Below are 11,841 nucleotides of genomic sequence, written 5' to 3' on the forward strand. Positions count from 1 at the left end.
TTCAGAAGATGCCTCTTTAGTACTGTTGGATGCATTTTGCCATCCATTCAGACTTTGAAAAATCATGTTGACTTGTTGAGTCAACATTTTATTCTTGAGCCAATATGGCATTTAGAGCATCAGTTTCAAGAACTCCCTTCTTTTGAGGCATCCCATTATTCACGAAATTTCTCTCAGAAGTGTACATGAACTGGTTATTTGCAACCATGTCAATAAGTTCTTGAGCTTCTGCAGGCATTTTCTTTAGGTGAATGGATCCACCTGCAGAATGGTCCAATGACATCTTGGAGAACTCAGATAGACCATAATAGAATATATCCAGAATGGTCCACTCTGAAAGCATGTCAGAAGGACACCTTTTGGTCATCTGCTTGTATCTTTCCCAATCTTCATAGAGGGATTCACCATCTTTTTGTTTGAAAGTCTGAACATCCATTCTAAGCTTGCTCGGCTTTTGAGGAGGAAAGAACTTAGCCAAGAAGGCCGCGACCAGCTTATCCCAAGAGTCCAGGCTATCTTTAGGTTGTGAATCCAACCATATTCTAGCTCTGTCTCTTACAGCAAAGGGAAAAAGTATGAGCCTGTAGACTTCAGGATCTACTCCATTAGTCTTAACAGTCTCACAAATCTACAAGAACTTAGTTAAAAACTGGTAGGGATCTTCTGATAGAAGTCCATGGAACTTGCAGTTCTATTGCAGTAGAGCAACTAGTTGAGGTTTCAGCTCAAAGTTGTTTGCTCCAATGGCAGATATTGAGATGCTTCTTCCATCAAATTTGGAAGTAGGTGTAGTATAGTCAGCAAGCATCCTCCTTGCATTTTTATTTTTGGCTGCCATCTCCTCTTCCTTTTCAAAAATTTCTATAAGGTTGTCTCTGGATTGTTGTAATTTAGCTTCTCTTAGTTTCCTGTTCAGAGTCCTTTCAGGTTCAGGATCTGCTTCAACAAGAATATTCTTGTCCTTGCTCTTGCTCATATGAAAAAGAAGGGAACAGAAAATAATAATAGGGATCCTCTTTACCACAGTAGGGAGATTCTTTTATGTTAGTAGAAGAAGAAAGGAATAGAAGAAGAAAAAGGTAAGAATCCAAACACAAGGGTGAAGATAGGTTCAGATTCTTGAGATGAAGAGAAGTGTTAGTAAATAAATAAATAAATAGAAGAAGATGAGGGGGAGAGAATTCGAAAATTAATTTTGAAAAAGGGTTAGTGATTTTTGAAAATTAAGAGAAGAAATAAAATTAAAATTAAAATTTGAAACAATTAATCAATTAAAAGAATTTTAAAAAGGGGTGAGGAATTTTCAAAAATTAGAGAGGGAAAAGTAGTTAGGTAGTTTTGAAAAAGATAAGAAACAAACAAAAAGTCAATGAGTAAGTTGAAAAAGATTTGAAAATCAATTTTGAAAAGATAAGAAGATAAGAAGTTAGAAGGGATATTTTGAAATCAAATTTTTAAAAAAGATATGATTTAAAAAGATATGATAAAAAGATATGATTAAAAATATATGGTTGAAAAAGATTTAATTTTTTTAAATTAAAATTGATTACTTGACTAACAAGAAACTAAAAGATATGACTCTAGAATTTAAAGATTGAACCTTTCTCAACAAGAAAGTAACAAACTTCAAATTTTTGAATTAATCTCATTAATTGTTAGTAAAGTTTTCAAAATTTTGAAATAAAGATAAGAAAAAGATTTTGAAAATAAATTTTAAAAAATAGTAAGAAAAATGAAAAAGATTTGATTTTTGAAAAAATTTTGAAAAGATAAGATTTTTAAAATTGAAAATTTGACTTGACTTATAAGAAATAGCTAAGTTTTAAAAAATTTTTGACTAAGTCAACTCAATTTTTCAAAATTTTAAGAGAAATAAGGAAAAGATATTTTTTATTTTTGAATTTTTAATTATGAGAGGGAAAAATATGAAAATGACCCAAAACATGAAAATTTTTGGATCAAAACCAATGATGCATGCAAGAACACTATGAATGTCAAGATGAACACCAAGAACACCTTGAAGATCATGATGAACATCAAGAACATATTTTTTGAAAAATTTTTTATGCAAAGAAAACATGCAAGACACCAAACTTAGAAATCTTTAATGCTTAGACACTATGAATGCAAAAATGCATATGAAAAACAACAAAAAACACAAAACAAGAAAATTTAAAGATCAACCAATAAGACTTGTCAAGAACAACTTGAAGATCATGAAGAACACATGCATGAATTTTCGAAAAATGCAAAAGTTTTTAAAACATGCAATTGACACCAAACTTAAAACATGACACAAGACTCAAACAAGAATCACAATATTTTTGGTTTTTATGATTTTATGATTTTTTTGTATTTTCTTTTTATTTTTATTTTTTTTTGAAAAACATATAGGAAAAAGAAAATAAGAAATTCAAAATTTTTAAGAAGAATTCCAGGAATCTTTCAATGTTAGTCTAAAGCTCTGGTCCAGGAATTAGACATGGCTTAATAGCCAGCCAAGCTTTTGTGAAAGCTCCGGTCCAAAACACTAGACATGGCCAATGGCCAGTCCCAAGCTTTAGCAGGGCATTACATGCATTGTGGTGATTACTTGAAGCCTCAGTCCAAAAGAATTTAAACATGGCTTTTGATGGGCGAAATTGTGATCTCTAATAATGGCATTCAACTTGGTATGCGCGTTTATAACTCAGCACTTTCTTCACAACCTTACACAACTAACCAGCAAGTGCACTGGGTCATCCAAGTAATAAACCTTACGTGAGTAAGGGTCGATCCCACGGAGATTGTTGGTATGAAGCAAGCTATGGTCATCTTGTAAATCTCAGTCAGGCGGATAATAAATGGTTATGGAGTTTTCGAATAATAATAATAAATAATAGAAAATAAAGATAGAAATACTTATGTAGATCATCGATGGGAATTTCAGATAGGCGTATGAAGATGCTGTGCTCCTTCTGAATCTCTGCTTTCCTACTCCCTTCATCCAATCCTTCTTACTCCTTTCCATGGCAAGTTGTATGTAGAGCATCACCGTTGTCAATGGCTACATCCCATCCTCTCAGTGAAAAATGTCTAAATGCTTTGTCACGGCACGGCTAATCATCTATCGGTTCTCGATCATGTCGGAATAGAATCCCTTGATTCTTTTACGTTTGTCATCATGCCCAACATTCGCGAGTTTAAAGCTCATCACAGTCATTCAATCCCGGAATCCTACTCGGAATACCACAGACAAGTTTTAGACTTTCTGGATTCTCATGAATGCTGCCATCAATTCTAGCTTATACCATGAAGACTCTGATCTCACGGAATGGAAGGCTCGGTTGTAAGGCGAGGGCAACCATGCGTCGTGCATCAGGAATCCAAGAGATACACACTCTAGCTTTCGCTTGTAGAACAGAAATGGTTGTCAGGCACGCGTTCATAGGGACGGATGATGATGAGTGTCATGGATCATCACATCCATCAGGTTGAAGTACGAGTAGTATCTTAGAACAGAAATAAGATTGAATTTGAATAAAAGATAGTAGTAATTGCATTAAAACTCGAGGTACAGCAGAGCTCCACACCTTTAATCTATGGTGTGTAGAAACTCTACCGTTGAAAATACATAAGTGATGAAGGTTCAAGCATGGCCGAATGGCCAGTCCCCAAAACGTAATCACAGATAAAAATACAATCCAGGATCCAGAATGTCTAATACAATAATAAAATGTCCTATTTACACTAGACTAGCTACTAGGATTTATAGAAGTAAGTAATTGATGCATAAAGCCACTTCCGGGGCCCACTTGGTGTGTGCGCTGAGCGTGAGCTTTACACGTGCAGAGGCTTCTTTTGGAGTTGAATGCCAAGTTGTAACATGTTTTTGGCATTTAACTCTAGTTCGTGACATGTTTCTGGCGTTTGACTCCAGAATGCAGCATGGAACTGGCGTTGAGCGCCAGTTTACGTCATCTAATCACGAATAAAGTATGGACTATTATATATTGCTGAAAAGCTCTGGATGTCTACTTTCCAACGCCGTGGAGAGTGCGCCATTTGAAGTTCAGAAAATCTATTTCGAGTGCAGGGAGGTCAGAATCCAACAACATCAGCAGTCCATTGTTAGCCTTCTATCAGAGTTTTGCTCAGGTCCCTTAATTTCAGCCAGAAATTACCTGAAATCTCAGAAAAACACACAAACTCATAGTAAAGTCCAGAAATGTGAATTTAGCATAAAAATTAATGAAAACATCCCTAAAAGTAACTATATCCTATTAAAAACTACCTAAAAACAATGCCAAAAAGCGTATAAATTATCCGCTCATCACAACACCAAACTTAAATTATTGCTTGTCCCCAAGCAACTGAAAATCAATTAGGATAAAAAGAAGAGAATATACTATAAATCCCAGAATATCAATGAATATTAGTTCTAATTAAATGAGCGGGACTTGTAGCTTTTTGCTTCTGAACAGTTTTGGCATCTCACTTTCTCCTTTGAAGTTTAGAATGATTGGCATCTATAGGAACTTAGAATTTCAGATAGTGTTATTGATTCTCCTAGTTAAGTTTGTTTATTCTTGAACAAAGCTACTTTTATGAGTCTTGACCGTGGCCCTAAGCACTTTGTTTTCCAGTATTACCACCGGATACATAATGCCACAGACACATAGCTAGGTGAACCTTTTCAGATTGTGACTCAGCTTTGCTAAAGTCCCCAGTTAGACGTGTCCAGAGTTCTTAAGCACACTCTTTTTGTTTTGGATCATGATTTTAACCACTCAGTCTCAAGCTTTTCACTTGGACCTGCATGCCACAAGCACATGGTTAGGGACAGCTTGATTTAGCCGCTTAGGCCTGGATTTTATTTCCTTGGGCCCTCCTATCCATTGATGCTCAAAGCCTTGGATCCTTTTTACCCTTGCCTTTTGGTTTTAAGGGCTATTGGCTTTTTCTGCTTTCTTTTTCTTTTTCTTTCTAATTTTTTTTCGCTATTTTTTTTTTCGCAAGCTTTTGCTTTTTCACTGCTTTTTCTTACTTCAAGAATCAATTTTCATGATTTTTCAGATTGTCAATAACATTCTCTTTGTTCATCATTCTTTCAAGAGCCAACAATTTTAACATTCATAAACAACAAGATAAAAAAATATGCACTGTTCAAGCATTCATTCAAAAAATAAAAAGTATTGTCACCACATCAGTATAATTAAACTAAATTCAAGGATAAATTTGAAACTCATGTACTTCTTGTTCTTTTGTATTAAAAACATGTTTCATTTAAGAAAGGTGAAGGATTCATGGAATTATTCATAGCTTTAAGACATAGTTACTACATACTAATGATCATGAAGTAAAGACACAAACATAGACAAACATGAAGCATAAAAATCGAAAAACAGAGATAAGAACAAGGAAGTTAAGGAATGAGTCCATCTTAGTGAGGGTGGCGCCTTTTTGAAGGACTAATGGTGCTTTTTGAGCTCCTTTATGTCTCTTCCTTGCCTCTGTTGCTTGATCCCTAGTGATTTTGATGCTTCTATCCTTAGTTGCTCCCAATAGTTGTGTGGAGGAAAATGTATCCCCCGAGGTATCTCAGGGATTTCTTGATGAGGGAATTCCTCATGCTTTCTTGATGTGCAGTCAAATGCTCTTCTACTGAGCTATGGACCCTTGAGATGAATCTCTCCATCTCCTATGACTCGGAGGTGGAAAAATTTTTTTGTCTTCCCTTTTCTCTTCTTTTTTTTTTTTTTGAGGTTTCTCTGGCCTTAGGTTCCATCAATGGTTATGGAAAAACAAAAAAGCTATACTTTTACCACACCAAACTTAGAATGTTGCTCGCCCTCGAGCAAAGAAGAAAGAATGGAAGGAGAAGAAGATATGGAGGAGAGGGAAAGATGTGTATGTTTTGGCCATATGGGTGGGATTGGTTGGGGAAGAGATGGATGGATGTGAGTGGTAAAGAGGTGATGGGGAAAAGAGATTGAGTTGATTAGTGAAGAAGAGAGAAGGTGAGTTGAGGTAGGTAAGGATCCTGTGGGGTCCACAGATCCTGAAGTGTCAAGGAAACATCCCTACACCAATGAGGCGTGCAAAAATGCCCTCTGCATGCAATCCTGGTGTTTAATGCCAGATTGATGCTTGTTTCTGGCGTTAAACGCCAGCTCTATGCTTGTTTTGGGCGTTCAACACCAGTCTGCAGCATGTTTCTAGCGTTGAACGACAGCTTTCCTCAGTGTGCAATCCTGGCATTTAAATGCCAGATTGCTGCATGTTTCTGGCATTCAATGCCAGATCCATGCTCTGTTCTGGCGTTGAACGCCAGCCAGATGCTCCTTACTACGTTCAAACGCCAGCAAGGTCTTCCTCCAGGATGTGCTATTTCTTCTGCTGTTTTTGATTCTATTTTTAATTTTTGTAATTATTTTGTGACTCCACATGATCATGATCCTAATAAAACATAAAAAAATAAAAAAAATTAGTTAAATAAAAAAAATTGGATTGCCTCACAATAAGCACTCCTTTAATGTCACTAGCTTGACAGTGGGCTCTCATGGAGCCTTAAAGGTGATCAGGTCAACGTTGTAGACTCCCAACACCAAACTTAGAGTTTGAATGTAGGGATTCAACTCCAAACTTAGAGTTTGTCTTTGGCCTCCCAACACCAAACTTAGAGTTTGATTGTAGGGACTCTGTTTGACTCTGTACTGAGAGAAGCTTCTCTCCATTGTTAAAGAAGAACACCCTTGGGTCTTAAACACAGGGTAGTCCCCATTCAATTGAAGGACTAATTCTCCTCTGTTAACATCTATCACAGCTCCTACTGTGGCTAGGAAAGGTCTTCCAAGGATGATGCATTCATCCTCCTCCTTCCTAGTGTCTAAGATTATGAAATCACCAAAGATGTAAAGGCCTTCAACCTTTACCAACACATCCTCTACCAATCCATAAGCTTGTCTTACTGATTTGTCTGCCATTTGCAATGAGAATATGGCAGACTGAACGTCAATGATCCCCAGCTTCTCCATTACAAAGAGTGGCATAAGATTTATGCCTGACCCTAGGTCACACAGAGCCTTTTCAAAGGTCATGGTGCCTATGGTACAAGGTATTAAGAATTTACCAGGATCTCGTTTCTTTTGAGGTAAAGTTTGCTAAATCCATGTATCTAGTTTAGCAATGAGCAAGGAGGGTTCACCTTCCCAAGTCTCATTACCAAACAACTTGGCATTCAGCTTCATGATAGCTCCTAGATATTGAGTAACTTGCTCTCCAGTTACATCTTCATCCTCTTCAGAGGAAGAATAGTTTTCAGAGCTCATGAATGGCAGAAGGAGGTTTAATGGGATATCTATGTTCTCTATATGAGTCTCAGATTCCTTTGGGTCCTCAATAGGGAACTCCTTCTTAGTTGGGAGACGTCCCATGAGGTCTTCCCCATTGGGATTTGATGGGAAAAATTGTGATCATCAACAATAGCATTCAACTTGGTATGTGCGTTTATAACTCAGTATTTTCCTCACAACCCCGCACAACTAACCAGCAAGTGCACTGGGTCGTCCAAGTAATAAACCTTACGTGAGTAAGGGTCGATCCCACTGAGATTGTTGGTATGAAGCAAGCTATGGTCATCTTGAAATTCTCAGTTAGACGGATAATATATGGTTATGGAGTTTTCGAATAATAATAATAAATAAACAGAAAATAAAGATAAAAATACTTATGTAAATCATTGGTGGGAATTTTAGACAGACGTATAAAGATGTTGTTCTCCTTCTGAATCTCTGCTTCCCTACTGCCTTCATCCAATCCTTCTTACTCCTTTCCATGGCAAGCTGTATGTAGGGCATCACCGTTGTCAATGGCTACATCCCATCCTCTAAGTGAAAATGGTCAAAATGCTCTGTCACAGCACGGCTAATCATCTGTCGGTTCTCGATCATGTCGGAATAGAATCCATTGATTCTTTTGCGTTTGTCATCACGCCCAACAATCGCGAGTTTGAAGCTCGTCACAGTCATTCAATCCCTGAATCCTGCTCGAAATACCACAGACAAGGTTTAGACTTTCCGGATTCTCATGAATGCCGCCATTAATTTCAGTAAGATTGTTGTAATTTAGCTTTTCTTAGTTTCCTCTTCAGAGTCCTTTCAGGTTCAGGATCAGTTTCAACAAGAATGCCTTTTTCTTTGTTCCTACTCATATGAGAAAGAAGAAAACAGAAAAAGAAGAGGAATCCTCTATGTCACAGTATAGAGATTCCTTTATGTTAGTAGAAGAAGAAAGGGAATAAGAATGAAGAAGAATGAATAATCCAAACACAAGGGTAAGGATAGGAGCTGAGATTTGAGATGAAGAGAAGTGTTAGTAAATGAATAAATAAATAGAATAAGATGAGAGAGAGAAGTTTTCGAAAATAATTTTTGAAAAGGAGTTAATAATTTTCGAAAATTAAAGGGGGAATAAAATTAAAATTAAAATTTAAAACAATTAGTTAATTAAAAGAATTTTAAAAAGGAAGGAGAAATTTTCGAAAATTAGAGAGGGAAAAGTAGTTAGGTGGTTTTGAAAAAGATAAGAAACAAACAAAAAGTCAATTAGTTAGTTGAAAAAGATTTGAAAATCAAATTTGAAAAAATAAGAAGATAAGAAGATATTTTGAAATCAAATTTTTGAAAAAGATAAAATTTTGAAAAAGATATGATAAAAAGATATGATTAAAAAGATATGTTTGGAAAAGATTTAATTTTTAAAATTAAAATTAATTACTTGACTAACAAGAAACTAAAAGATATGATTCTAGAATTTAAAGATTGAACCTTTCTTAACAAGAAAGTAACAAACTTCAAATTTTTGAATCAATCACATTAATTGTTAGCATCATTTTCGAAAATAAAGATAAAATTAAGAAAAAGATTTTTTGAAAAATATTTTAAAGAATTTTTGAAAATTAATAAGAAAAATGAAAAAGATTTGATTTTTGAAAAAGTTTTGAAAAAGATAAGATTTTTAAAATTGAAAATTTGACTTGAGTTACAAGAAACAACTAATTTTAAAAATTTTTTGACTAAGTCAACTCAAATTTCAGAAATTTTGAGAGAAAAAAGGGAAAGATATTTTTTTATTTTTATGAATTTTTAATGATGAGAGAGAAAAACACAAATATGACCCAAAACATGGAGATTTTGGATCAAAACACATGATGCATGCAAGAACACTATAAATGTCAAGATGAACACCAAAAACACTTTGAAGATCAAGATGAACATCAAGAACATATTTTTGAAAAATTTTTTATGCAAAGAAAACATGCAAGACACCAAAATAGCATTCAATAGCATTCAACTTGGTATGCGCGTTTATAACTCAGCACTTTCTTCACAACCTCGCACAACTAACCAGCAAGTGCACCGGGTCGTCCAAGTAATAAACCTTATGTGAGTAAGGGTCGATCCCACGGAGATTGTTGGTATGAAGCAAGCTATGGTCATCTTGAAATTCTCAGTTAGACGGATAATATATGGTTATGGAGTTTTCGAATAATAATAATAAATAAACAGAAAATAAAGATAAAAATACTTATGTAAATCATTGGTGGAAATTTCAGACAGGCGTATGAAGATGCTGTGCTCCTTCTGAATCTCTGCTTTCCTACTACCTTCATCCAATCCTTCTTACTCCTTTACATGGCAAGCTGTATGTAGGGCATCACCGTTGTCAATGGATACATCCCATCCTCTCAGTGAAAATGGTCCAAATACTCTGTCACAGCACGGCTAATCATCTGTCGGTTCTCGATCATGTCGGAATAGAATCCATTGATTCTTTTGCGTTTGTCATCACGCCCAACAATCGTGAGTTTAAAGCTCGTCACAATCATTCAATCCCTGAATCCTACTCGAAATACCATAGACAAGGTTTAGACTTTCCGGATTCTCATGAATGCTGCCATCAATTCTAGCTTATACCACGAAGATTCTGGTCAAGGAATCCAAGAGATATGCGCCCGGTCTAAGGTAGAACGGAAGTGGTTGTCAGTCACGCGTTCATAGGTGAGAATGATGATGAGTGTCACGGATCATCACATTCATCATGTTGTCAACGAATATCTTAGAACAAGAATAAACTGAATTGAATAGAAAATAGTAGTAATTGCATTAAAACTCGAGGTACAGCAGATCTCCACACCCTTAATCTATGGTGTGTAGAAACTCCACCATTGAAAATACATAAGTGATGGTGGTCCAGGCATGGACGACTGGCCAGCCCCAAAATGTGATCACAGGATCAAAAATACAATCCAGGATTCCGGACGTCTAATACAATAATTAAATATCCTATTTATACTAGACTAGCTACTAGGGCTTACAGAAGTAAGTAATTGATGCAGAAATCCACTCCCAGGGCCCACTTGGTGTGTGCTTTGCCTGAGCTTGAGCTTTACACGTGCAGAGGCTTCTTTTGGAGTTGAACACCAAGTTGTAACGTGTTTTTGGCATTCAACTCTGGTTCGTGACATGTTTCTGGCGTTTGACTCCAGAATGCAGCATGGAACTGGCGTTGAGCGCCAGTTTACATCGTCTAATCTCGAATAAAGCATGGACTATTATAAATTACTGGAAATCTCTGGATGTCTACTTTTCAACGCCGTTGAGAGCGCACCATTTGAAATTCTATAGCTCCAGAAAATCTATTTTGAGTGCAAGGAGGTCAGAATCCAACAGCATCAGCAGTCCTTTGTCAGCCTTTTATCAGAATTTTGCTCAGGTCCCTCAATTTCATCTAGAAAATACCTGAAATCACAGAAAAACACACAAACTCATATTAAAGTCCAGAAATGTGAATTTAGCATAAAAACTAATGAAAACATCCCAAAAAGTAACTAGATCCTACTAATAACTACCTAAAAACAATGTCAAAAAGCGTATAAATTATCCGCTCATCAGGATTCAGGTCCTCCCCTTCCTCCTTGCATTCGGCCATATTGACTATATCAATGGCCTTGTACTCTCTCTTTGGATTCTCTTCTGTATTGCTTGGGAGAGTACTAGGAGGAGTTTCAGTGACTTTCTTACTCAGCTGGCCCACTTGTGCCTCCAAATTTCTAATGGAGAACCTTGTTTCACTCATGAAGCTTAAAGTGGCCTTAGACAGATCAGAGACTATATTTGCTAAGTTAGAGGTGTTCTGCCCAGAATTCTCTGTCTGTTGCTGAGAAGATGATGGAAAAGGCTTGCCATTCCTAAACCTGTTTCTTCCACCATTATTAAAGACTTGTTGAGGCTTTTGTTGATCCTTCCATGAGAAATTTGGATGATTTCTCCATGATGAATTATAGGTGTTTCCATAAGGTTTACCCATGTAATTTACCTCTGCCATTGCAGGGTTCTCAGGATCATAAGATTCTTCTTCAAAAGATGCCTCTTTAGTACTGTTGGATGTATTTTGCCATCCATTCAGACTTTGAGAAATTATGTTGACTTGCTGATTCAACATTTTGTTCTGAGCTAATATGGCATTCAGAGCATCAATTTCAAGAACTCCCTTCCTCTGAGGCGTCCCATTATTCACGGAATTCCTCTCAGAAGTGTACATGAATTGGTTATTTATAACCATTTCAATAAGTTCCTGAGCTTCTGTAGGCGTTTTCTTTAGGTGAATGGATCCACATGCAAAATGGTCCAGTGACATCTTAGAGAACTCAGATAGACTATAATAGAATATATCTATCATGGTCCACTCTGAAAACATGTCAGAAGGACACTTTTTGGTCATTTGCTTATATCTTTCCCAAGCTTCATAAAGGGATTCACCATCTTTTTGCTTGAAGGTCTAAACATCCACTCTAAGCTT

At 36.2% G+C, this 11,841-nt stretch overlaps 2 non-coding genes across 2 annotated transcripts; both read left to right on the plus strand.

The window, feature by feature from the left end:
- Positions 1–337: 337 nt before the first annotated feature.
- LOC130943142 (small nucleolar RNA R71) lies at positions 338–445 on the plus strand. The gene has a single exon (XR_009071674.1). It is a non-coding gene; the product is annotated as a small nucleolar RNA R71 (small nucleolar RNA).
- An 11,292-nt stretch (positions 446–11,737) lies between these two features.
- On the plus strand, positions 11,738–11,841 carry LOC130943143 (small nucleolar RNA R71). Its single transcript, XR_009071675.1, has one exon. It is a non-coding gene; the product is annotated as a small nucleolar RNA R71 (small nucleolar RNA).

This window comes from Arachis stenosperma, chromosome 7 (assembly GCF_014773155.1).
Source record: "Arachis stenosperma cultivar V10309 chromosome 7, arast.V10309.gnm1.PFL2, whole genome shotgun sequence".
NCBI classification, from domain to species: Eukaryota; Viridiplantae; Streptophyta; class Magnoliopsida; order Fabales; family Fabaceae; genus Arachis; species Arachis stenosperma.